The 27,996-nt window shown below is 44.9% G+C and overlaps 1 protein-coding gene across 1 annotated transcript in view; it reads right to left on the bottom strand.

The window, feature by feature from the left end:
* Positions 1–26,663, bottom strand: part of ZHX2 (zinc fingers and homeoboxes 2) — a 48,229-nt gene extending 21,566 nt beyond the window's left edge. Inside the window, exon 1 of the mRNA XM_066578470.1 lies at positions 26,364–26,663. The gene's annotated coding sequence lies outside the window, so the exon portion shown is untranslated. The remainder of the gene's footprint in view (positions 1–26,363) is intronic.
* Positions 26,664–27,996: the final 1,333 nt, after the last annotated feature.

The following is a 27,996-nucleotide window of genomic DNA, read 5'->3' as shown; positions in this document are numbered from 1 at the left end:
ATTGCTTTCTCTACAGCAAATTCATTATTTCTCCAAGTATCTACATTTTATTTATTATGCAAATGAAAAACACAGCTTGAGGAAAAAAAAAATCAAAGATCTTTTAAGCTGGGTTCACACATCCATTTTTTTGTTCTTTCCCTGTGAAATCACACTGCAGAGGACGCAGCAAAGGGCAAAATCCGTAGAAAAACCCGGATGTAGCACATGGGGATTTCAAACCATCTCCGAAAAAGTCATTTTCCGCTACAAGGCCTCGGAGGCCTTTTTTTTTTCTTCTTCCAACTAGCTGTACTGACAGACATCAAATCTCCATTTACAAGCCGCCCTGGGCCCTTGCTGCCAAAAATCAAAAGTTTTTAATATCGCGATCCAGGTTTTCTCTTTTGAAGCCAACTCAGGAGACAGTTTTACCTCAATTAAAGCATTTATCGGATGACCAACGGCAGGCCGCGCCCGCTGCGCCACTTCAAAACTTTTCGGTTTTGATATTTAAAAACTTCAGTAAAACGCGTCCATGGCAATAAAAGGTGGCAGATGTCTTGTTGGCATCTCTGCCACCAAATTCTGTTCCGGTCGTCTGGATGGGGTCGTTTCCATAGTGTTTACGTTTCTGCAACTGTCGTGGGTCAATCGCAGGAATGTTTGCAACAAATCTGCTGTTTGATGCTGAACCCTTTTAGGACAAGTTCACAGACATCAGTTGTCCAGCGCAAAAGTAAAGCAAAATGGCCAAAAATCTTTTTTTTTTAGAAAAACTAAAAAGGGGCATGGCTTGAATGCAACATGTGCGCCACTTTTTGGCATAAACCAAGCCACTAATAGGTGGTATAAAAGTCAGACTAGACAGTCTATCTGGTGCATTTCAAGACATACACCTACAACGCAGCATCGTACACGTTACCGTCCATATGCTCTCCCGGCAGAGACCGGGTATGGAACTGCGCATGCCCGTAAGTGACGCGATCACGGACCTGCACACTGGGTTTTTTCAGAGCAGGGATGGGTATGAAAACTCTGCCCATACGCAATGCAAGCGTATGAACAGTGTGTCATAGCCGGCCCATACAAGGGCAGCGTATGATACTCCGAGCACGCTGCGATATATCTCTCCTGCATATCGATACACAGTATCCACACGCCATGGAACAAAGAAGGTCTATTGACTCCATTCACCGCGTGTTGCGTGTGTAATACAATATGCCCGTGTGAATGAGCCCTAAGTTCGCACGGTCCGACTATTAAATAGCATCAGTAAATTAATTCCACGTGTTTCAAGTGATAGCGGGCCATTTTGCGCCGCTCTTTACATGTGATTATCATCCTATGATCTGTAAAGAAACAAGCCGTCACTTGTATCCCCCCGCCAAACAGATAAGACTGTCTTTGTTGCACATAGCAACCAATCACAACACAGCTTTCATTTTACATCAGCAGTATAAGAAATGAAAGCTGCACTGTGATTGGTTGCTATGGGCAACAAAGGCAGATTTTCCTTTCGGACAGCTTTCATAAGGGTGTGGTGCCGGCCTATTTTTCTGTGGCCTACTTTTTAGATTTGGCATTTATTAAATTAACCTTTTTGTATTTTTTTGCTCTTGTATCAATGTATCATGTACAATAGTGAACAAAACGTTCTTTATGACAAACACTACTTACTGGCGCAATTTTTCAGTACTATATCTCACTGCAGATGCTATACGCTGGCTTAAGGTACCTTTGCATAAGACGACCGCCAACTATCGCTCCTGTGCGAATCCCACAATGACTCCTTCAGAGAATGGAGGCGACGAGGGCCTGAGATAGTCCCGTCCATCCGCCTCCATTCACTGCAAACAGGCAGTCGTTCATACTCCACTCAGCTAAAACCAAAAACGTTGCACATCTCAGACACACATGGAGTCTGTCGTCAAATTCCTGCTATACGTGTTACAGCGTATCATGACTGACTCATGCAATGGCATCTAATGCGTCCTCGCAGATCACGTATGGCGTCTGATGTGTCCTCACAAATCACAGGGTCTGGGGAAGAAGTTCGCTATCGTCACCACCGCCGCGGCCAATCCATGTGTTTGGTAGTCTATTGTGCTCACTTTTGACTTCGTTGTGCAAATGGAAGAGGGTTGCAATAGGTAGTGATATCACAAACAATTGCGCAAAATCTTCCACACAGTTGGCTGCAATTCTCTGCTTGCTCCGACGGTGGATTTCCGAGGATTTTGTGCGAAACCTACACGGGCGCGCTCTCGTTTCCATGCTTACTGGTGGATGGCCGGATGATTTTTGCTTACAACTTTTTTCCTTAAACCCGTAGGACCACTTACCACACATTGTGTGTCCACTGGGTGGGTCTTCGCCAAACTTTGCTCAAAGACGACGTCGCACACCAATAACAGACATAAGGCTTTTTTGGCCTTACATACTAGGTTACTGGTAGATAAGAAAATCAAGGACAGAGAACGCTCTTCTGTCTTTGTTGGCGGCCATTTTGTCTCATACTCCCTCTAGCGACAATTATGGCAGAATAAAACTTTTTGGGCCTCATTTAGCAAAACTGTCCACCAGTAAGACGTTGCTCACAACAAGGAGAGAGTCTTGTTACAGTTTAGCAAAATGCAAATTTTCGAATTTGTTTCCATTAATATCAAATTTATGTATCTGAGTGTCATTAAACGGGAGTTATAAGGGGTCACATCGGGAGGATCATCTGTAGACAAACGCTGCGGCGGGCAACGCTCTCTAAAGCTCTCGGCATCTCATGTGGTAGCGAGTTATTCATCCAGCTCAAATATCAGTAAGTGAGCAGCGAGTCCTGCATATCTCCCAATCATCAGCGCTGAGACATTCGGCCCTTGTGGACGCCCACACCAAAATAAATTTCAGCTATCCCCGCAATCAACCTCTAATTTAGAATCAGGGCCCGCTTCCCACAGAGACCATAATGCGGAGGCAGCGAACTTGGGCCAGAGAATGTGACTCACAAAAATGACTAACCGGTCTCCTGGCTCAGGCGGTGGTGAAAAAAAAAAAAAAAAAAAGTTAAGACAAAGTAATGACTACCATGATTATTGATGTCTCATTCCAATTTTAATTAAAGCTAAATATACCCAAGGAGGAAAATTAAAAACTGGTTTAATACTACTTCAAAATAAACTGCGAGTATTCTGTGACGGAATTAAAAAAAAGACAACAAAAAAAAAAAAAACACGACATCAAGAGCAAAACTCATAATGATGCACATCAGATGCAAAAATATTTTTGTATTCGGCCATCATCAAACGGACGTATTTGCGCACACAAAACACAGTGAATAGAATCCATGGATTTCAATGGGTTCGTTCAAATATGTGTATTTTGCGTGCGCATTTCAGACGTGCAAAAAAAAAATAAAAAAATGGATATGTTCTATTTTCCTGCACATTTGCGCAGCAGAAGGTGCCCATAGAGGTCAACGATGCATGCACTATACACAAGGAGAGGCGTCAAACACTAAGAGCTCTTGCACACCCACGCTTTTTCCTGTTACGCGATATCGCTGCGTTTTTTTTTAATGCGAATGTCAGTGGGACTATCGAATGTTAAAAACGCATTGTACAAAAAGTTTGTGCTCTGCGATTTTTCTGTAATGCGTTTAACATTAGCAAGTCCCACTGACATATGCGTTAAAAAAACCACAGCGATATCGTGTTAAGAATGTTGCATCGCTACAAAGTCGTGCGATTTTGTAGCCCGTGTAAAACAGACCTAACTGCGAGGGGAAATTCTATGGGCTTGTTCTATTCTTGCCCGTGAACACTGAAGTCTATGGTATGGGTACGTGTAAAAACATGCATCCATATCCACTGCGATTCTGTGAGCTGCGACAGCACTGCCATCACCTGGGCCTTATTTCACACATGCAAAAAAATTAAAGCAGCACGCGAACATCAGGATTCACACGGACGTTATTTGTGCGTGCAATATACAAAAAAATAGAACCTATTGATTTTAATGGGTTTGTTCATATACACGCATTTGGCTTGTGAAATTCGGTTGCGCCAAAGCACCAACCAAAAAAAAAAAAAATGTATACACAACGCGCAGTCCACAAATATGCATAGCACTCATGGAGTTTTTTTTCTTTAATTCCCTGCAACGCTCAGAGCAGGGATGTGTATGTAAATGCTGCCCATACACAATGTATTGCGTATGGACAGCGTATCATAGGCTCCGCATACAAGCGTACACGGCTCACGTTGCATACGAATACAGAGAAATAGAGCATGCTGCGATTTATTCCTCTTGCGTAGCGATACACTGTAACCACACGCCAGTGTGCATGGATCAATGAAAGTCCATTGACTTTGCACTGCGTGTTACGCAGCCGCGTAACACGTGGTGAAAACACGGAGGTGGACATGAGCGCTTACTCTCGTGTGAATCCGGCCTTGATCACACATACGCACTAAAAACGCTCACAGCGCTTCTTCATGGACGTAAACTGCATGCGTTCATGTGAACGAGCCCCAAGATCGCTCTCACACTCATCACGTTTAGCGCGGCGTCCCAAGTACCGTACTTACCAAGGTACAACGCTCCCACTGATTTGAAATCGGGCTTTGTAGACCCGTGCACGAACGCGGTATTTCTAATGTATTTCTTGTGCGTTTCACGTTTTGCTGCACACCTCATCACCTATCACAATGATGGTGTGCGTTAAAAAGTGCTGTAAAACGCGCTCAAAAATGCTACTCAAAATCACCGCCTCTAGCAAAAAAAATAAAAATAAAAAAAAACAGTTAAATGGGGATTCTGATTGACAAAAATATATATATATAAAAATTAGAAAAAAAGTGTGAAAGAAGTTATATTATAAGTTTATATGTGGTATAGCAGAAAAATGTAACATTACATTACACAAGAAAAAAAAAATCAAAAGAAAACAAAAAACAGCCTTGAAGAAAAAAAAAAATAATAATCAGAAGACAAGACAAGCAGAAAGTCTCAAGGAACAGAATCCAGCCCACTAAAGTCGACAAAGAGAAACTCGGAGCTTTGCACAGGAAATCACTTGACCATTGAACTGCGCTTTCATGCAGTGAATGCCAGTAAGGTCCCACATGACAAATCCGTTCGCTGCCAGAGAAGGCTGCACGGCCATATGCTGCCGTTTCATTTAAGGCCGTGGAAAAATACTGATTAAACACTTTTTTTTTTTTAAAGGGTCTCATTGAAGACGCGCTCATTAACTCTTGATCGCTGCGCACTCTCAGGCCCCATCCTAAACCAAGGTTAAACATCGGCTTTGTTTTCAAATCAGGTCAAGCTCTGGTTTGAAGGGGTTAAGCAGAATTTCAGCTGCATCTGCTCTGACCGCGACACTTGACGAAAGCAACAGCCATTTTGTTTCCCAACAGTTGCTTAGCTTACAAAAATTCTCTGAGATTGCAATCAGACTCGTAACGGCTGACTGGATTTTTCTATCGGGAAGATTTTCTTGTCTGACAAGAAAAGTTCTTTATTGAAGAAAAAAGTAAAAAAAAAAAAAAAGAATTTTTTTTCCTCCGTTTAAGAAAGACATTCAGCGGAGGAGGAGGGGAGATGGTGCTCGGTCATTAGGGTCATGGATATGCGCAATGAAATGAACGAAGAGACAAACTGGTGCCGCCACCTGCATGCAAAGCATAGTCATGTGCAGAGGACCTTTAGGGCAGCGTTAGTGGTCACAGTTGAACATTCCGCAGTTGGGTGGGGGTGCGAGTGTTGTAATATAGCTACGTACATATTTACTGCCAAGGATGGGACTCGGTAAACATGAAAGAAAGCTGTATGGACCATTAGTACAGGGCCATAATACACCCAGAATCCAAGGCCTGGTAATCCAAGCCCCGGTTGCGACAAAATTAAAAAAGGTAGCCCAGTTGACTAGCGAATTTTCAAACATTCCAGATATGAAAAGGTGTTTGCGCCATGTTTATGGGTATAATTGAGCATCCATGATCCTCTTATCCTGTCCTCCATTTTTTATGTTTCCACTATCACTTTTCCAAGATGGCTGCCGCATTCCTACCAGCTTGTGACTACATTTCACACAATCCCCTGCTCTGTACTTTCCTCCGACACGTGTCCCCTACTATTGGTCAGCAATCTGGTTCCTAGAGCTAAAGAGGAAAAAAGAAAAAGGCAGTCCTATGTTGTTCCTACTGAGCATGCCCGACCTGTAACGCTGGAATGCTTACAGGACGTTTCCAGGGCAACCTGGGAATAAACACTTCTGAAGTAGCAGGAGAAGGTGATTGTTTATAGAGCTACAGACACAAAATCCAAAGCAGAACCACATTGCAAACTTTAATAACTTTTGATCATCATTCATTTGATAGCAACCTTGTGTAACCAGAATACCCCTTTAAATGACTACGGTTTTATGGTGTTATGTGGGGCGTGCAACGTGCGCCACGTGAGGTCCAGGGTTTGTGGCCATATTATGGTACTCTGAACGTTCTCTAGGCAAACTAAGCACCACCTTCATTCCACCACTTCTCAGGCAAAAGACGTAGCCGAAATTGTAACTGAAGATACCCTCAACAGTCAAAACCAGGAGGGAGACTTAAGAGATAAAAAGGCTAATGGTCTGTTTTGACAAAACGATTCGGTCAGAAAGTCATTCCAGCGAGCACAACTGAACAATAATCGTTCAGTCTTCTACATAGGACTGCGGGTCAGGAACGCTCTCTTTTCTCCTTAGGTAGAGCACCTAGAAGGTGAGTGAATGAGGAGTCTTATAAGGCCATTCATGCTCCTCTGGGTAATATGCAGATAAGGTAGATGGAACAAAATACCTCTGCAGCACCACCTATTGGAAGGCAATGGTGAGGATGAGGGGCAAACACCCTGCAACAGCTGTCTGTGTATGGATTCTGGCTTGGCTTTCAATTTCCAGTCATTGTTACAAGGCTTGTATAAAGAGTCTAACATTGACTTGCAGGAATGCTGCCTTACAATAGGTGGCGCTGCTGAGGTATTGTTTCCTCTCGCTTATCTACATTGGAATGCGAAACACATAATGACTAGTGCACAATAATCGTGAGATTCTCGGCCCGTGTAAAAGGACCTTAAGGTTGACTTTATAAAAGGGACAACTGTCTGGTGCCCAAGTGCCCAACAGCCTTATCACTCCTGTGCTTTAAAGGAAGGAGTGATTATCGCTCAGTGCATGGAGGTGGAGCACACCAGAGATCTGAATGGAGCCGCCTGCCTCCATTCAGAGTAAACAGGCAGTCAGTCAGTCACAGATGAACGACTGCCTGTTTACAGGGACTGATGGTCCGTTTGGATTTTAGCTGAGCTACGCCCATGGACACGCAGCCTTAATTTCACATGGGCAAGTGAGATATCAGGCCATGAAACTCGGTCTGATACCGCGCTCACCATCATGCGATAGCCCCACAGATGCGAGGCGTTTTTGTGTTAATACCGCCTATCACCACTTCAGGAAAGTAGCAATCCTCCAGCGCAGGTGAGAGCCACGGCGGAGGATCACGGAGTGTTTCCTATTGTTTTCAATAGGAAACCTCACATCGTAGTCGCATGCACCTAGCATGTGGTGCAATGCTTTGCCGGTCCCATTGAAAACAATGGGCAATGCAAGGGTACGCCTAAAGACCGGACATGGTGCAATTTTTTTTCCCACACAGCACCATTAAAAAGAATGGGGTTCATATTCGTGCGTCTTGCTATGCACAAATCTTGGGCGATTTTCGCCGTGTGAAAGCAGCCTTAGGCCTCATGTCCATGAGCAGGTTTGATTTGCGGAACATCCGTAAATCAAGACGCCCACAGGAAGTATGGGCGTCCGCAAATAACTTTAGGCATGCGGATTTGTTTTGTGGAAGTTTTGGTCTGGAAAATAAAAATCGCACCCTCATTTTTGTGCGGATCGCACATTGACTGCTTCCAATGAAGCCAATAGAGACCACCCGATCTGCGACCCGCAGGAAAAGCAGGAGATTTAAGAGAAAAAAAAAAACACATTATACTGCGCATGTTCGACCGGCGAGCCATGAGGACCATGAGCACTACAACGAACCCGGAAGTGGAGAGATCCGTGCGGACGCCGCTGCCACGGGAATACAGGCAAGCACGGATCATTGGCCGTGGGCCGGGGTGGATTTCATATGAGCAATTTTCTATGCGAGTGCCAATTGTGAGAAAATTGCATAGCTGGACGTGCGAATATTCTGCACGTTTTTCATTAAGAAAATATAAAAAAATTGCATTTACATGCGGGGGCCATGCAGTTTTTAACACTCAAAAGAAAATAATGGGAATTTTTCTGCTAAATTGCAGAAAAATAGGACACGCTGTGATTTTTCTATCTCGCAGAAATATTGCACATAATATAGATTTACACGGGAAAGCCGCCCATATAAATACAGCCTGAGGCTGGCTTTACACGGAACAAGTATTGTCCAAATAGTCACTCGATAAAGCGAACATACGCAACAGTTCTGTGCAAACACGGCCACCAACCTAGTGACGAGTGAAGAGTCATTTACTATTCGCTTCGTTTCAGCTCACCTAAAAATAGTCGCTAGTTGATTCATTATCATCCGGCGTAAACGGGCAATCGTTTGTCTTTCATCGACTAGCCAATAACCCTTTCAGGTAGGTGTGCGTTCCGCAACCGCGAAAGTGAACAAGCGCTCTGTGTAGAAGCGTGCAGTCAATCATTCGCCAACATCTCGCTTTAGTTGACCATTTCGAGCGAGTATTCGGACAACAGTTGTCCTGTGTGAAGCCATCCTTAGAAAAAACACTCGTTCCGGATCCGTAATAAGGCGGCAACATTACTTTTGAGTTTTAGCACCTCCAACTGTCACTAGAGGTGTCATAGAAAGCTTTTTGTACCCTCTTAGTGCGCTGCCATATAGACTACATATGCACGGATCAGTGTGAAACTTTCATATACGTACAGCCAAGAAGAAGCTCCCACAATACACTGCAACCAATGACATAAGTAGTCAGGGAGCAATACAGATCCGGTGCTCCCCTTACCATTGCACGCTACCGGTAACCATAACAACCAAGTTATGTAAAACTACTACCACTAAGTCGGTCGTAGACCTGATCCACTACTGTATTTCTAGGGAAAGTTGACATTCGGGTCTCTGGGAAAGCTGGGTGTCTTGGTAAAGGGAGGCGTATTTGCTGGCAGACTTTCGTAGGAACACATATGACTGCATCTGTATGTTAAAATAAACCGGAGCCGATGAGTCATGAAGATCTTGTGATGTCACCGCTGGCAGGGGAGCAGCACATCCCACAAAGACGAGCAAAGCCAGGCTTGTTCTATATCGAGCGAAGAACTGTCCTCACAACACAGATGCAGCCGCGAGCAGGCCAAGAATTCCAGGGGAGAAATGTACCATATAAACCAGCGCAACCGGCGAACAGCAGCAGCTACCATCTTCCCCCAGTCCCTGCGCCTCACAACACAAATCGGATTTCATGGGGGTCTCTGCCTTGCGATTTCAGGCAGATCATAAGACATTGTTGAAGGTCTCACTCTCTAGGACCGCATGCCTTAGGCCTCATGCACTGTCCTATTTGGGACCTATAGAGTTAAAGTGTGTTGCGCTTGCAAGAAAAAAAAAAAAAAATTCTATCTGCATGCAGATCCGTATGCAGCTTCCCCCCCCCCCCCCTCTTCAATAAGTCATCCATTTTTCACGTTTGCAGGAAAAAAGAAAAAAATCCCTGAAACAGACCCAATTCTTTTTTTCTGCATCTTTTAAAAACGGACAGCACACAAACTAAACAGAAGGCATCTGAACGCTATGCGATTTTTTTCATCTCCGTTGACTTGAATGGGCGAATATCGTCTGCAAATCAAATCCGAATATTGTACGGGTTTTTTTTTTTTTTTTAGTCATGCAATCCATATTGAGGAACATCTTGCTGCATTGGTTAATATGGGGCCGTATGTACGCTGTCATTGATTTAAATGGGTTTGTTCACATAAGCGTATTTTGTGCATGCATTTCGTTCTATTTTTCATCTCTTCGCACAAAAATAGCACATATTGACCTAATTAACCTAATTGCCCACTTTAATGAATGGAAGCATGCGTAATTCTCTGCACGCAAATGTGCACGATTTGTGCGTGCAAACATGCTGCACCAGCCTACCTTTGCACCGGACAAACGTCGGGAGCACAAGTCCCAGCGACTATCACTCCTGCAGCAGATCTCTTCCAGCCGCCTACCTCCATTCACTGCAAACAGGTATTTAGTCATTCAAACAACTGAGGGCTCGTTAATACATGGGCGCAGTTGCATACACTGCGCTGAATCTCTACTGATATACATTGAAGTAGACAAGCTTATTTTTTTACGCAAATTTTGGTCAGGTGATAATATATGGCACGTCCTATTTTGATGCATAGTACATGCCAAAATAGGCATTGAAGTCAATGGACAGCAAGTGAGCGACTTCTTGCTTGGTGCCCTGTTGGTCGCTGTATGGGCCAACTACTGCCAAAAAAAAAAAAAAAAAAATCACTGTTTCCAGCGACTAGTCGGGCGGTATTTGCCCTGTATAAAAGGTACATTTACCTTGTACAAAGGGTCGCGATTAGCGGCGGATTTCCAAGCCCCATTCCACAGAAGTCTAAATGCCTCCAAATGCCCTTGTGCTTGTCTCTTGAATGGGTACCTGAAGAGGGGCATGGGCACATTTACATATAGATGGTCATCCACGCCATTTAGGAAAACAAAGCGAATGGCGGTTCCATAGATAGTTTACAAGGAAACACAATCCAATCTCTAGTCCCATCTGTACTATGGCTTCCAAAATGAGTCTGGTGGTCCGCACTGACTTAATAGGTTCGGCCGGCATGCAAACACTAACAATAACGCTACGAAGGGACGGCGGCGTGAATAAAACCTTAACCAGATACAGAGCATTCGTTGCTATAACTGCTCATAAGATGTCTGATACCTATAGATTTATACAGTGACAGCTTCTATTTTATTTCAAGGCACAGCCATGACGAGAGTCCAGAGTCTACACATCAGCGGAGAGCGACATCTCCTAAGGCCTGTGTTCACTCCAGGCCAGCCGTTCCCTAATGGCGCCGCAGAGACATGCAAGACTGAACATACCTCGAAGGAGCGCTCAACCGCTTCCAAGACAGGAAGTCCTCCCACCTAAGGGAAAGGTTGATAGGAATGCTTAATCCCAGCAGCTTCCCACACATCTATGCATCTTCTGTAAAGATACAGTATATACCAGTGCACGAACATCTGGTAATCCAATAATCTGCTAATCCAACGCGTTATAAAAATTATTAGTGTCACATTCTCCAGGGCTCCTTATATCTATTGCACCCCCCTCTCAGTGCCTTGGCGTCACAAACCGGGGCTAGGTATCCTCATAGCGGACTGGCCGAGGAAATATATATCTGTATGTCTATCTATATACATACACGAACTTCTAATAGTTCAGAGTGTTCTATGATGCTGCAACTTGGAAGTCCCGATCATGGCCGACTGTCGATAGGATTATGCCCACTCTCGTTTATAAACTATAGTCTATTGCTTCTCATGTCACTTGCAACCTATCAGAGGGTCATCACCGAGCTACAAAACGATGGACTCGTGGTAAGGCCTCATGTCCACGGAGCAGGCGTCCGCCTCTGGATTCTGCAGCAATAACCCTCCATAGCAGGCTATGCAAAAACGATTCTTCATGTACACGAGCGGAAAACAATTGCGCTGGTTTTCACTCACGGATAATAAAAAAAAAAAAAAAAAAAAAAAAATCGCAGCATGCTCTATTTTACTGCAGTTTCCGTACGGACAACTGCCATTGAACTCTGCACACATCCGCAGTACAGAAGAAAGAAGACACAAACCAGTACGCAGGGTCGCCGGCACTGACAGATTCTGTGCGGAATCAGTGGGCGCCCGTGTACATGAGGCTTAAGTCAGGAGCTAAAGGTTCTTTTACACCCCCTGGAAATCAGGCACGACTCTTTGCCACACCCCATGTCCACAGCACACGCAGATTCCCGCGAGTCCGTGCGGAAATTATTTTTAAATGCTTACTGGCGATCACAGATGCGATTTTTTTTCCCCCCCCACGTAGAAAAACAATCTATCAAGTCTGAGGTCTCTAAGCAACCAGAGGAATCTTCCTCCGCATCCGCAATTGAATTGCAGATCACTAGCTTCCCTAGAGCCAGTTTGTGTGGAATCCACGGTAAATTGGAACATCCTGAGATGTCTGTTCGGCATAAGGAATATACAAAACAAATCCACGTGTGCATGGAGGTGTAGACGCTCCATTCTTCCCTATGGGTGGCTTGAACTGCGGATCTTCGGCGCAGGTGCGATCGCATATTCCCGAAAATCAAATTCGTGTGTGGACATGAAGCCTAAGGCTGCTCATTTGCCAAATTGTGAGCCCATCAACCACTCCGTCAACTGATTGCATCTTTTCATACATACCGTAGTCGTTGGTGTGACATCACTGACTGGTGGGCATCTTCCCTAGCAAAGGGCTCAACATAAAAGGCCTAAGATTGGGCAAAAGTTTTTTTTGTTCCACCCTTATAGTGGTCGTACAAAGGTTGCAAGTCAACAGGATAGGGGATAACTTGCTGATCAGTAGGGATGGGGTGGGGGTGGGGGGGTGTCTCACTGCTGAAGCCCCTGCCGATCTCCAGAATGGGACTCCCTTGTGTCCTATTCTGCCTGTCACTGTCACGGGTCGCAACAAAAAGGGAGAACAGTCTAAGCATATATGGTCACAGCACTTGATTCATTTCAGCGAGACCGATGGAAATACCCAAGTAGGTGCCGCTGGCATCTCCGCAGTCCCACTGAAAGTGAATGGAGCGCCATTGTGTGTGCGGCGCTCCACTCAGTCCCCTCACTGTGGGGGGTGCGGTAACCCTGCGATGAGGAGAACGGAGGGACACAGGACCCCTCCGTTCTTGAGATCCTCTAAGGTCTCAGCAGCAAGACCAAGTGAACAAGTGAGTAATCAGTATTTACACTGATTATTCACTTGATTAACAAATAAACCAACAACGATTTTATGCCTGCATAAAATGACTAATGAACGATTTAGCGTTCGTTCTGTATAAACGCAGCCAACGACTATCATTCATTTTCGCTCGTCGGAATGGTTTTTCGCATGATCATTGTTCTGTGTAAAAGGGCCTTTAAATGGGTATGAGCTGCAATACTAAACACCGCATGGACAAGATGCTCCGTTCCCAGATCTAAAAAAGTATTATCCAGGTTTAGAAGAAAAACATTCTTGCTTTTTGTTCTTGGAACAGCGCCACACCTGCCTATTGGTTGTGCATGGTACTGCACCTAAGCTCCATTGAAGCAAATATGGTTGAGCGGCGATATGCACACACAACCTGTGGACAAGCGAGGCACCATTTTTAGAAGACAGCAGCCATGTTTTTCTAATCCTGCTCAACCCCTTTGACATCCGGCGACAGCGTGCCGTGACGGATTGACTATGAACGTAACCCGTTTGCCAGCAGTTTCCAGGACATTTCATCACCCTCAGGACGTGCACAGTCACGCAGCGAGCAGCATAAACGCGCATTACCGAGTCGAATCCTAAGCTGCAAGCTCCTAGACGTATGCTCATATTATATACACACACATATACATATATACACGTGCCCCTCCTGGCTGCAAAAGGGTTAATATAATTTGTATTTTTACAAGAAGTGTTCCCAGCCCACCACTTTAACCTCTAATCATCGCCCTGGTACAAATGCCTTCCAAAACCGTGGAAGGACCAATCAGCGCACGCAGCATCTCCTCTAAAACGTTACGGTGCAAATTGCTTTTCATAAAGCCACTCACAGCGAGCGACGGGGGGAAATTGTTTAACAGATTACAGGATCGAGTCTCCGGCAATACCCAGTTTACATAAGAATAAATAGAGACGTCTGATACAATCAACGTATCAACAATCATAACAACTGCTGCTTTCCATTCACACTTTCTACAGAATAGCGGCCGCAGATAATAGCTTAACTGGGTTCAGTCGTGTCAGGGACACGAAGCGCGTTCGCTACAATAACGCAGAATTTGGAGATTTCATTTATAGAATGACTCGGCTATAATGCGAAGTTATTTCTGTGCTGGAGCAAAAAAATAAAAAAATATTCATCTTTATTTTTAACCAGACTGAAGACTTGCTGAGAATAAAACTTAGAAGTTCTTATAAAATCGACCTCCCTTTTAAGCTGATCAGGATTTTACTCCCTACAGAAGTAGTCTGTGCGCTTACTATGGCATAGTCGGCCATTGAACAGCCAACGGTGAGTCATTGTTGGTCACCCACCACTTTGCTTAGTCCTCCATCCTCTTAAGATGGCCAAACTCATGATTTCTACCATCAGGGCCCCTTTTACGCGGAACGCTAATGGTTCAGATTCTCGCTGGATCTGGTCAATCTGAACAATCATTCAGTGTAAACAATACAAGTGACTGAATGAACGATAACGCCTTTGCTTACTGTTTGTCATTCAGTTTGGGCAGGCATAAAAGTAAATGACAATTGGCCCAAGTAAACAGGCAGTCCTTTATCTATGACCCAGCTGCCTGTTTACTGTGGAGGCGGGCGGCCGGAAGCGATCTCCGGCCTGATCTGCCTCCATTCACTGAGTGATCATCACTCCTGTGTGAAAGCATAGGGCATCACCGCTGGGACAAATATGGCCCATAAAGCGCCTGACAATCATCCCATTGGAAAAGGACCCTAATGTGTATGAGGACCTTCTGACTGTCCCCCAACGAGGAAGATGAAGATGGTGTAGTTAAATTTTAACTGTCCAATCCTTTTGGTCTCAAGAAAATAGATCACTGTGAGAGGTGTATGGGAATTTGGGGCAAGATAGCTGTAACATGCTATCTAATATAAAGAGGCAGTCTTAAAAGGGGTTGTCCATTCAGTGCCCACCGGGATACAGCGGGGTTGAAGCGGAAGCACTGCTCCGACCCGTGTGGTGGCTGGAGCTTGTAATTGCAGGTGCAGCTCATTGGATTCAGTAAGAGCTGTGCTTACAATTAAGAGCGCCAGCCACCACACAAGGGTCGGAGCAATGCTTCCATTCCAACCCCGCTGTATCCCGGCAGGCGCTCCTTTAAGGCCCTCTTACACGGCCCAATTGTCAGGCACGAACGTCTGCTCAATAATGGAGCAGTGTAAAAGATGAAATCTGCTGAACACTGAATTTCAGCAAGTATAAAAATGCTCAACGATAGTCTGCACATCTTTCTGTGTGAACAGGGAGATGTAGTCGGCCTACGGAGATGAACGATTGTACTAATAATCATTCATCCCCGTAGCAGCAGTTCTCTGCTCTTGTAAATGGAAAGCAAATGAGCGCCGATTGACGAGGATGTCAATCAGCGCTCGTTACATAGGGCTGAGAATTCGGCTGGTGTAACAGGACCTGATGTTGAAGTGGCTGTAGTTTGAACGCTCATATCTCCTGATTTCACGGAGGTGTCATGTTTATTTCAATGGGGAGGGAAATAGTTGTCCATCAGACACCTACAGAAGTGGTTTGTCGCCTACGAGTAAAGGTTCAGGCATATTGAAGTCCATTATGGCCAATACTTCTCTCAAACTCGATATCTGCGACCAAGAGGGAGAGTAAGGTCCCCATAGAAGTCAATGGGAAGGGTGTGGGAGGTGCCAATGCGCATGCAATACGCAATGACATGCGTGGAACACTGCGTAACTGCGCAGAAAAAAAAAAGAACACATGTGGAACACATTAATATTAATTAGCTATTTCAATTTGCGCTTTTGTTTGCCGTGTGCAAATGGCTTGTAGGCGTAAGACTTACAGCAGAATACACTGATGCGTATGCGAAGAAAGCCTGGTTTGTTCCACAAAAACATTACGCCCATCCGTGCACGTATACGCTTGTGTGAAGCTGGCCTTAGGCTGGGTTCACACGGGGCGGATTCTCGACGGAAATCTCGCAGTTTGGCCGCAGCGAAAAACCGCAAGATTTCCGCCGAGAGAAGCGCTGCTTCAAAACCCGCAGCGGGAGAAAAAAAAAAAAATGAACATGCTGCGGTCGGCAAATCCGCGCCGCAGAGGCGGCTTCTGCTGACTTTGCCGCAGCGGATTTGCCGTCCCGTGTGCACATAATTACTGGGAAATCTCGTCCACATAGCTGGCTAATCCCAGGATTAGCGGCCGCAGCGAAATCCTGGACGGAATTTCCGCGGCAAATCCGCCCCGTGTGAAGCTGGCCTTAAGGTTGCGACACATGTTTAAAGACTACTTGTACTTTCACTGCGGAGCGCTCCTCCAGCAGCCATTTTGGTCTCCTTCCAGGAGCTGAAGAAGCCCCCATATGAGGGGGCTATATGAGCGCCATATTGGACAGTTTTTTTAGCTGCCGGAAGGAGCCAAAAACAACCGATAAAGCTGGAGCGCTCCGAGGGGAAAGTGCAAGCACTCTTTAAAGGGGTAGTTTTAACATACAGCGTGTATGATGTTAACCGCTGGATATCACCAGAAAGCCAACAGTCTAGTCATTCCCAGCAATGTGATCAAGTTAACAGCCGTTGTTCATTGCAAAGTCAGGCTGTGCCAATTGACGGTCGGTTGGTGGATCACATCAAATTCTGTAGAAAGTCTCAAAAAAAATTTCCATGTCCAAGATCATCTTAACCCTTTCCAATCCAATTTGTATCCTGGTTTTCCTAGGGAGCTTACTCTTTTTCTGCCGCTATACAACAGCGCTATCTGCTGGCTAAAGCCAGTACTGCATCAGGTGACACGGTGGATAGTCTCCGACAGCAGAGAGGCTGGCAATATACAGTAAGAGAACCCCGACGGACGTCTTCCAACATCGGAGCTGTACCGCCTTAAATCATAACGTCTTTAGATGTCAGTGGATTGAAAAGGGTTAAGACTTAAACCACACGGGCAATTTTATGGTCACACTCCTGGATTTGTCCATACTCAACAGCCAGCCATAGAGTCTACGGTGGACTCTTAACACTTGTGATCTCAAGAAGTTTAGGAACATTTGAAACATCCCTGTAATGAGAAGTCCTTCATAACCTTTAGATCTCACAAAAGGCTCGATAACCGAAGCTTAGACCGTATAACATGACCGCTGACTTTGTGCAATCAAGTCAGATCATGTCCACACTGACCACCCCTCATGACCAACGTGAACCTGATCTTGTCACTTGTGCTAAGCAGCTGGGTCAGCATGTGATAAATAAGCCCTACAGTAGACAGCTGCACTCCATAATAGTATCATCAATAAATAGCTGATGCCATTGTCTATAGATTGATTTCGGCATGTGCCCCCCCCCGATGGTGACCAGATCAGTGACTTCATCGACAGCTGCCTTATGCAGGTGGCAGACACAGACATTACCTTCAGTGAACGCGGCACTGCGGGTAATCTGCTTGTCAATCTGTATGGACATGCCCAAAGGAAAAAAAAAACACCTTACTTTTGCAACATGTAAAACACAGGTTGGCGCAATGTAATTAAAACAAAACACGTTCTAGATTTAATCAGGGGAGAGCATAAAACTCTAGAACAAGCTTCTTCTTAATATCCCTTTAAATCCCCAGCCTCCCTGTTGCCCGTAATATCTATTCGCTGACATACACTGCAGCATCAACTTCCCACGGCTCCAACTCTGCAATGTGCCCAGAATCTAATAAGTCACTGCAGTGCTGGAGCCCCGTAATTTAAAGTGAGGAACGGCCTAAGGAGCACAGCAACTGAACAGGTGTTATTGGTTCCAAGCACAGTACTGGAAGGGTTAAGGAGTACCTGCACTTTCAGAAAACTTGACATTTTAAAAGTATTGATCAGTGGGGGTCCCGCCGTTGAGACCCCCGCTGATTGGTAGAATGAGGGGGCTGCAGAGCTCACCAAAGCACTGCGCCCTCTCGGCTATGTTGGCTCGGTTTCGGCTGCTCCCGGTAGCTGAAGATGACCTTGTAGATGTGTATAGGGCAGGATTATGAAGTAGTAGCTACCACCGTCTACAGTCCACAAAGGAGCTCAAGCTTGTAGGCTTCCATAACTTGATCGAGTCTGTTGACGCAACCGAAGAGAAACCACATGGAATTTGAACTGTCCGAACAACAATCCACTCCCACCCCTCCCCCCCAGCTCTAGTAAGCTATTTTATTTTATTTTTTACTACGCCTGGCGGGCCGAGGCAAAAGCAGAAGACTTTTCACATGAGGTAAGGTCTGTCTGCCATAACAGATTCTCTGTACTTTGAACCAAAACCTCGGCTTACTAACCACGAAAATAGTTGTGTGATGAGCGAATGACTAACCATTTTAACACAGCAAGTAGCTTTAAACTGGTCGATACTTACTGGACTTGACTAAATGTGGTTGTATCGCAGCTTGCCGCAACCTGACGAGCTCTAGAAATCCAGCAAGTCGGAATTATAGGTTATCGTCAAATTGCACACAAAGTGAACACAATTAAAGTTATGACTAGGTTATTCAAGCATAACACCCCCCCCCCCCCCCCCCCCAACGGAAACCTCAGCAGAGGGCCAATATTCGATAAGAACCGAGTCTAAAGGTCTCCGTTCACACATCAGACTAAAGTTGATGGAAATGGACAACTTCAACCAAGACGATTGTTCGTCTGATAAAATTTAACAATGAATGAAGAGTCGGCCAAATTTGAAATTTTTGCTTGATACTCAATTAAAAGATCTTTCTTTGGAAAAAAAAAAGAAAAAAAAATGTCCAGAAACAGCTTTCCTCCCTCACCCCCAGTCACTGACCGAACACGTATGGCCAGTTTGAACAACTGTGATAGCCAATATGGACTACAATGTGTTTAGCTGCATCTGCAGAGTGATGGCTCGCCAAATGATCACTTGCTCAACAATTGACCTACTTCTATCTAATAGGTATAGCCAATGTGAACTGGTAAGCCGGCCATAGTTGACTGAGTAATGACTGTCCTGCAGGGCTATGGAGTCGATAAACCAAATCTCCGACTCCACAGCCCTGGAGGGAACATTCACTGGACTATTGATTAATGCAAAGTTTAGGTAAGCTTCTACTTGCCTTAATACGGTCTTCCTTAGCAGCTCTGAGATGTGTAGGCATGCCCTCTGCACAGCACCTTCTTCCTCTGCTCTGTAGAGGAGGAACTTCACTACTGAGCATGTGCAGATAGTGCAGCGCAGAATAATCTCAACTAAAAGCCTTGAAGAATACTTTGTCTAATGGAGAGGAAAGGCAATAACTGACTGTCTATTGCTGCTCCCACATCCTAGTTCTCAATGTTTTTGATACAGGAGTTTAGATGAATAAAACATATAGTTACAGGCCCTTCAAATCATTCCTAAAATTCATATGAAAAGGAATTATGTAGCAAATTCTGCAGTGAAAGATATATATACACATCATTTTTTTTTTATAAACCGAAAAATGGTTATCCCTTATGAGACTGCAGGCAAACTCCATAAAAAAAAAAAAATTTTTAAAAAGACTAGAGAAGCTTGTGATGTGCCAATGTCCTGTCTCCTCTATTGATAGAATACAGCAAATGGCGGTGGGCAGACGATTTGCTCTATTCCAGATATTCCCCATTAGGCTCTGAAACTCAATGGCGATATTAAGTTGCCTGCAAATCACAGCGTCAAACGACCTTGCAACTATCACAAAACTTCAATCACTTTTTTTTCCCCCAATAGGAAGTTAAGCTGAACAACAATTGTGATTTTTTTGGGGGGCAAAATGATGATACAATTAGTGGGAGATTTGATACAGATAAAGTAGATCTCATATATAAAAGAATGAGTATTCATGTCACATTCATATAATTAGGCTACTTTCACATGGGAGAGCGTCATCTCGGGCCATAAAAGTGCGATTTCCCTGCAGATGCGAGGCGTTTGTGTCACAAATGCCTTGCATCACTCTTCAGGGAAGGAGGATCAGTAAGTGTTTCCCATTTTTTTAAATAGGAAACCTCTATCGCCTGCATCTCACACACCGTGCGTTTTTTCCTGGCCCCATTGTAAACAATGGGCGTCGTGTTCCAAAGGAACGCCCAAAGACAGGACATGCCATGAGTCTTTCCTGCGATGCACAAATCTTACGTGCTTTTCTCGGCTGTGTTAAAGCGGCCATCAGAGAGTAGGGCGTATCATTAGGGCGAGTTCAGACATGACAAACATCAGTTTTAAAACCTACAACACTTTACAGTATAATGCAGGTGGTGGAATGTTCAAGAGTTGATCCACACATGGTGGGAAATTAGAAAAAAAAATTAGCTGCAAATTCGGGACATACAGCAAATTTAAGTCACCAAAATTTGGAGGTTGGGTTGTGAAAATGTAGCAGATTTTCAACATGGACTTCAACACCTACAAGGCTGTATTCATACAGGCCATCTTGGACAGGAGAAAAAAAATTGGACCTTTATCACATGGAAATAGCATATTACTTTGAATGGGGATCGTTACGGGGGCTTTTCTTTACTTGGACGGACAAGCCGTGTGAATACAGCTGTAGAGCGAATTCCAAGGCAGAATCTGTAACAAAAAATGTCCACCTAATCTGACCTCTGGCTAAATTTTTGTATTCTAATTATATTAACCGTCCTTTTACAACATGCCATCTTCTGCAGTTCCAAAGAGCGCCAATCACCAAACAGCACGTCTAATAGCATTACTGCAGCTTGCAAGCGGCAGAGGATCACCAGTATGCATATCGCCCAGAGGAGCATGAATGGCCTTATAAGTCTCCTCACTCACCTTCTAGGTGCTCCCCCCAAAAGGAGAAAAGATACCCTTCCAGAAACTATGTCACAGGCCTCTCGCTAGCCAAGCCAGAAACCTACTGCACACTGATTAGGGACAAAAACCCTGAAACAGCTGTCTGTGTATGGATTCTGGCTTGGCTTTCAATTCCCAGTCATTGTTGCAAGACTTGTATAAAGTCTAACACTGACTTGCAGGAATGCTGCTTTCTAATAGGCGGCGCTGCAGATGTTTTGTCCCATCTCCCTTATTTGCATATTACCCAGAGGAACACGGATGGCCTTATAAGTCTCCTCACTCATTTTCTAGGTGCTCTCCCTAAGGAGAAAAGATAGCGTTCCTGACCGGGGACAAACGATTGTTAGTTACGATAGAAAGCAGTTGTCAGCAGCACACCTCCCCGTTTACATGGCAGCAGATGTGCTGCTGATGAAAAAATATTTTTATGTAAAAAAAAACAAAAAAAACACTGGCATATTCACACGGGCTAGCGACTGGGGAAACAATGTTCATGCCCGATCATCAGCTTACGTGAAAAACGTCTTTAGTTTTATCTGCTCTTAGGAAGGCTGGACGACACCTAAAGGTCCACAAGGGGTGTCACCCAGTGTTCCAGAGTCCGGAATGCTATGCCTGCCTGTACTGTGATACATCCTACTTTCCGTAACTTCCGCAGAACTGCACAAATGAGCTTTTCCAAAAGTATGACAAAAGCGTAGTGCCAATGTGTAAAAGAAAAAAGTTTTCTGATGCAACTATGGCCGAATTCACAAGGCTGACAGTTTCGCTTAAGATTCTCGGGTGCGACTCACATCAAACAGCACATATGTGTTCTAATCTCGCCCAAGAATTGGACCAAAGTAGGACGTGCAGCGATCTTACAAACCTGGACGATTGGGCTGAGTGAAGAAAAACTAAAAAACAGAACTGGCACAGAAAGCTGGCCTGTGGGAATCCAGCCTCGCACCGAGGGTATGCTCCCAAGGCCTATTGTGGCACATTCTACACCAAAACACACTTACAATACGCGGATCATTGATTTGTAACGGGAAACAGTTTCCCTGCCGTGACCGTTTTTCCCACGACACATTTAAAATACACGTCGTGTAACAACACAGAAGCGACACGTCACCTTTTCGTTTTGGTTTTTGTCATTTAAATCAATGGGACTTCAAAATTAGTCTCTTAATGCGAAAACCGCACCTAAGAACAGCGCTTCTGTGGATTTGGACAAAGATTTCAGCGCTGACACATGCCATGTGAACATACCCCGAGAGTGCCTTTACGCGGGATGACTGTCGGACACGTAAGCGCCTTATAGACTGCTGCCCAAGCATCGCTCCTATGCTTATAGTCGTTCAAGTGTATGGAGGCGGAGCAGGCCAGGATCGCTCCAACCAACCTAACGCCATTCACAGAAAACGTTCAAACATTGACTGGCTCCCATTTACAGAGACCAATAAGTCATCTGCTTTGCCGTTTTTAATTGCTCTGTGCACCGAGACAACTATCGCCCGAATTTGCTGCTTTCAGTGAGAATTTGGAGAGTAAGAACGCAGATTTATGAAACCAAAGGTTTAATTCCCATCAGCGATCTTTTTTCATTGTGATGTTGCGAGAACAAAAAAAGAAAATCGCGGCATGCTCTATCTTTCCGCGATTTTTTAAAAATCTTTCATGTTCCTCTATGGAGCCCGATTTTCAATCACATTGCATCAAACTTGCATTGGGTTTTTAACATTAGAAAGCCCTACTGATTTTTTGCGATAATAAAAAAAATTGCGCAATTTAATCGCAGGCGGCAATGTGAAGTTATTCTTAAAAAAGAAAAAAAAATTAATAAAAGCATCGCTGATGCTCAAAAATGACGGGAACAAAGACGCAATTTTCTCAGGGTACAATCGTGATCGCTAGAGATGAGCGAGCATACTCGCTTAGGGCAATTGCTCTTAGCGAGTACCTGCCCGCTCGAGAGGCAAGGTTCGGGTGCCGGCGCGGGGGAGCGGTGAGTTGCGGCAGTCAGCAGGAGAGGGAGATCTCCCCTCCGTTCCTCCCCACAGCTCCCTGCCTGCCGCCGGCACCCGAACCTTGTCTCTTGAGCGGGCAGGTACTCGCTAAGGGCAATGCTCGCTCGAGCAATTGCCCTTAGCGAGTATGCTCGCTCATCATTAGTGATCGCCCATGTGGAACTGGCAATTACCCGATATCGCACTTGCCACCATGTAGGAAAACATCCCTAATGCGAATTAATTCATTGAAAAGAATGGAGTTCATATTTGTGCGTCTCGCATTGCACAAACCTCACACGATTTTCCCACCAGTGTGGAGGCCCCCCTAAGGCCGTGTTCGTACTTAACATTTTCCTACATTTTTGAACCATATGCATTTCTCAAACACTGCATGCATGTAAAAGAAAAAAATTTTAAACTGCACGTTGGCCTTGATGGGTTTTTTTTTTAATGGTTCCGGTTTTGAAAAAGCCAAGTGTGAACACAGTCTTAATATTCTAATAAGCTCCTGGAAGATGACAACACAAGGACATTTAAAGGTACAGCACCCATTCTAAGCCAGTCAAATGCTATTATTGACAGGTTATAATTACCCATTATAGCCGGTTAACTGATCTTAACGACCTAAACGGTGACAAGTCCCAGCCCAGGATTCCCACAGCTCAGCACTGCCAAACAAAAGCCACCAGGAAACACTTGACTACAGACCCCCTCTTCTAGCAACTTTGAAGTAAAGTAATCAGGTGGAGCAGCAGTACAGCAAATCACAACTGCACTTCCTACACACAACTCCACTCACATCTCATTCATCATCATGTGGGGGGACGAATCAAAATACATTTAACCCTAGTGCTGCCAGCAGGGGTCCAACTGCTGATCAAACAGGGTAGGGAGGGGTAACAATAGAGCTGCAAGTGGGCCGGGTGCTGAGAGAGGGGGCGAGTGAGGCGCTTCCAGGAAGAAGTGAGATTAGTAAGGGGGAGGATGGACTCAAGGAACAAGTTACAAGATGCTACTGCCTCAAACTTTTCTCAAGCACCTTGTGCTGTGTGCCAAGTACAGCGACATGATTATAGTGGTGAAGGGCGCGAGATATTAGTCATGACGAGGGTCGTGAGAACATGGCAGTAAGCGCAAGTCATGCAGCGATTGTTGTGTACCAAATGTTAGACTAAAAAGTGTCAACTTTTTATTTATTTTTTAAAGATACTAATATTTTACATTTCAGAAATGAGACTGCGAGCCAAAGCTGGGGGGGGGGGGGGGGCACCGCCATGGGGATATTCCCTGTACAGCGCCGCGGAATATAGATGCACTATATAAAAGGGACTAAATAAAATAAGTCGGCAAGCGTTTCCAACTACCATTATGCGCGTCGCGACTTTAAATAAGTCAACACAATTTCCACAATACGAGCACACATTAGCCCGGCGTCACACAACCGTATCAACATTGGCGCACATCAGCGTATTTTTATGTACTTTTTTCGGCCGCAAGGCATGTTCATTTGTGTGCGGCAAACAAAGACGCACAGATGTAATTGGCTAATTGGTCTAATGAATCCCAGATGTGTTCTTTTGAGCATCTCATTGCGTATTGTATATGCCTTTGCACACCCCCATTGACTTCTATGCGGACCTTTGGTGCGCAAATAAGTAGGAGCATGCCGCTGGGGGCTTCTTTGCGTAACCAAAATATCCGTTCCAAATACGGGAATGGGAATGAACCCATTGAAATGAACGGGTTCTAGTCTCTGCATATTGCGCGTGCACGTACACCCCGTGTGACGCAGGCCTTAGTGTTGTATAACGGCAGTACCCATAACCACTGCAGTCTAGGGCAGGTTCACACAGGGTGGATTTGCTGAGAGGAAAATCAGCATTTCCACAGGTAAAAAAAATCCACGCTGCTACTGCGGATTTTTTATGCATTTTGCTGTAGATTATCTGTGTATATTACACTTTTCACTAACGTTACAAAAAAAAAATAAAAATCCCATGTACTTCCAAAAGTTAGAATGTAAAGAATTTTTAAAAAGTATCACGCTCGCATATTTACATGCGACTGAGATACAATTTTTTTGCTCCAATAAGAATGGCGGAGTTGCCCCCCAAAAAAGTGCGTAATAATAATAAAAAAAGTCACTCGTGTAAATTAACGCTTTGGAAATTATGCGTTTTATTCACGTGCAAGTTCTCAACGCACAGAACCCGTGCGTGAAAGTCGAGTGTGAATACATCCCTAGAGTGCATTCACACCGCCAAGTACATTATAGGCAAGAAAACTGCATTGTATCGCTTAACTTACGATTTTCATGTGTAGAAAAAATAAAATTACACTTGCATGAAAAAGGTATTTAAATACAAGAGCAGCGCAAATTATTTTTTCTTTTGCCTGTGGTTAGAAATAGTGGGCCATTCTTGAACAGAATCGCCCCAAAATAGGACATTGTCGCTGTAGGAGAAGATTCTCGCATGTGAATTAACCCATTTTAAATAATAGGTTGCTTTCATGTGTGATTTCTGTGCATCTCGCTATGCATAGAAGTCAGGCGTGAAAAATCGCCTGTGTGAATGCACCCATAATTGAACATCCCACGGCCAACAGTACAAAATTTGGGTCTACCCAGAACCCTTCAGTGATCTAAAGAGAAACCGAGGGTCAAGATGTTGCAAATTTAATACTGAATCATGATTGTGGACACGTAAAAGCACTCTTATTACACCATCAGTGACGCTTTTTATGCGCAAGCCCCCGTATCGCTGTTAAATAGTGGTAAGTTCACCGCTGCAGAGTGCGCCAAGTTAATGAAGTCCTATGTAAAACCACACTAGGAGTTGCGTCAACTTAGCTCTGCTACAAATATCCGCCAGTTGTGAAGACTTGTCTGAACTTTAGGACTCCATGTCCTGATCCCTCCCTGTGACTTTAGTCCCCAGCAGCCCCTGATGAGACTGCTGGCCATGGTGGTTGTGCTGAGCTCCTGCCTCCCTCCCTGCAGCTGGGGGGGTGGGGGGAGCTGCACCGCGTCACTGCAAACACATCACAGCAAACAATCCGAAATTCGGGGTCACTTTCACCCCCGATCCACCTCCCTATAGCGATCAAGCCTAAACTTTCCCAGCCCGACACTATTCCAGCACAGCAGTGATGAAAGCAGAGCTGAGCGAGTCTACGTAACGCCCTATCGAAAGCGGACGCCATATTTTCTGTTGCTTATGTCGACATAGGCAAACGTAGATCGGGTGTAGATCGGGCTTTTACGGCTTCTCCTACGTGCACCCCGCGATCTAAAGTTCTCTCCGACCCCCTGCGACGTTACAATACAGCCCCAGCCCCCCAGAAATGTTCTGACTCCCCCCGGCAGCGTTGCTTTCAACTGCTCCCTTCCACCCACCACTAAACACGCGGGAGCTGCTGGTAAAGTTGATCGCTTGGGGCTGATCAATGACCTCGTCCGATCTGCCCTCTCACGTGTCAGTGTGCTGTACGGTACGGTACCGGGTACACGGTGCTGGACTGTGCCGGGAAGTTTCTTACCTGCGGCTCCGGTGACGCGATGGAACGTTGGCGGCAGCAACAATGTATCAATGCAATAGAACGTTCGGAAACGCAACGTTCTATCCGACCCCCCCAACACAGCACAAGAGCGGAGCAAAAATCCTCGATCAGTGGGGAATCTACGCCAAAACCCACATGATCTGTAACGTCAGCAGACGTATTTGCATACGATACCACCCGCACTTCACCCTGGATCGTAGCTCAGTTCTTGCGCAAAGTTGCGCACTGGTGATTTGCATTGAGCTCCCATTGTGAGGAGGGGAAGGAAAGGAGGGAGGGGGGAAAGCTGGGCGTAACCTGCCCCATAAACAGGGTGTTTATTGTCATTGATCCGATCTTCTTACTCCTGGATTATTGCATATTAAGTACACCACGATCTGCACAAGGAGTTTAGGAAAAAGGGAGAAAAAAGTTCAAGGTGTCAAGAAGGCAAAAGTGCAGCAAACTGTTGATCTGACCACGTGTGTATCTGCAAACACATGGCACACAATGCCCATCTGCTTAGTAGAGCGAGAGAAAAAAAAACTCAGCTCGGTTCCTGATCATCAAGGGTTAAACAGACTCACATGTTAGAAAGGGGATGGGGTGGGAAAGCATGCTCGGGGGCATGCACGTTGGGTCACGTGAGCTGCTGTTTACTGAGGCTGCTGCTTGGTGATCTGGGGGTTAAAACGACTGAAATTACAAAGTGGATAATGAATGATCACAATTGTTTCTTATGGGTTAAAAAAGTAACATCTCTTTTCTTGATTGCTACTTGCTGGTCATTAAGGGGTTAAAAAACATCATGTTTAAGAGCTCCTGGCCTTTTGGGAGATACAATTCAGACTGTTAACACATTGTAACACATTGTCTGTAATGCGGATCCATGCAGATATCCCAACTGTATCTTCCTTCTGTATATTTTATTTTCTAATGGGCAAATATTGATTCGTATTTACGCAAAAGTAAATAATAGCAATAAGGAGCTAAAAGTCGGTCGCGCTGCGGTAAAAAAAAAAACGGTTGTGAAAAATACGGCCATGTGAATAGATATATAGATTAGCTCCGTATTAGAGTCCGCAAAATACGGAACTAAAATACGCTAATCTGAAGCAGGTCCGTAGGTTCTTGAGGAGCTGTGTTCACATTTTGCGCATTTTTTTTGTTGCGTCTTATGTGCATTTCAAAACCGCAGCTTAAAAAAGCGGCAGAGAAAATTGCGCAAGATTTGTGCGTTACGAGACGCACAAATATTAACCCTATTGTTTTGAATGGGGTTCATATACATGAGCGATTTTTTTCCCCTCCGTATCACGGGGCAGTAGAAGATCACGGCACGTCCTATCTTTGGGTGTGTCATCACATTGCCCATTGTTTTCAATGGGGCAGACACAGCATCCTACCACGTGCGATGCAGGGTTTCCCATTAAAACAGTGGGAGACGCTGACCCTCTGCAGCGGCTTCGAACCAGAGAATCGCTGCTTACCTGAACTGATGCGTGGTGTTTTTGATTTTGGGGAAATGACACGTTGGTGAGCGCAATATCGGGCCTAATATCGCACTCGCCTGTGTGAAATTAGCCTTAGGCCACCTGCAGACGGGCGGAAATTCCGCGGCGGGATTTCCCGT

Source organism: Eleutherodactylus coqui, chromosome 9 (genome assembly GCF_035609145.1).
Source record: "Eleutherodactylus coqui strain aEleCoq1 chromosome 9, aEleCoq1.hap1, whole genome shotgun sequence".
Classification (NCBI taxonomy): Eukaryota; Metazoa; Chordata; class Amphibia; order Anura; family Eleutherodactylidae; genus Eleutherodactylus; species Eleutherodactylus coqui.
Note: the sequence above shows the minus strand (reverse complement) of the source record. Positions and strands in the feature narration are given on the sequence as shown.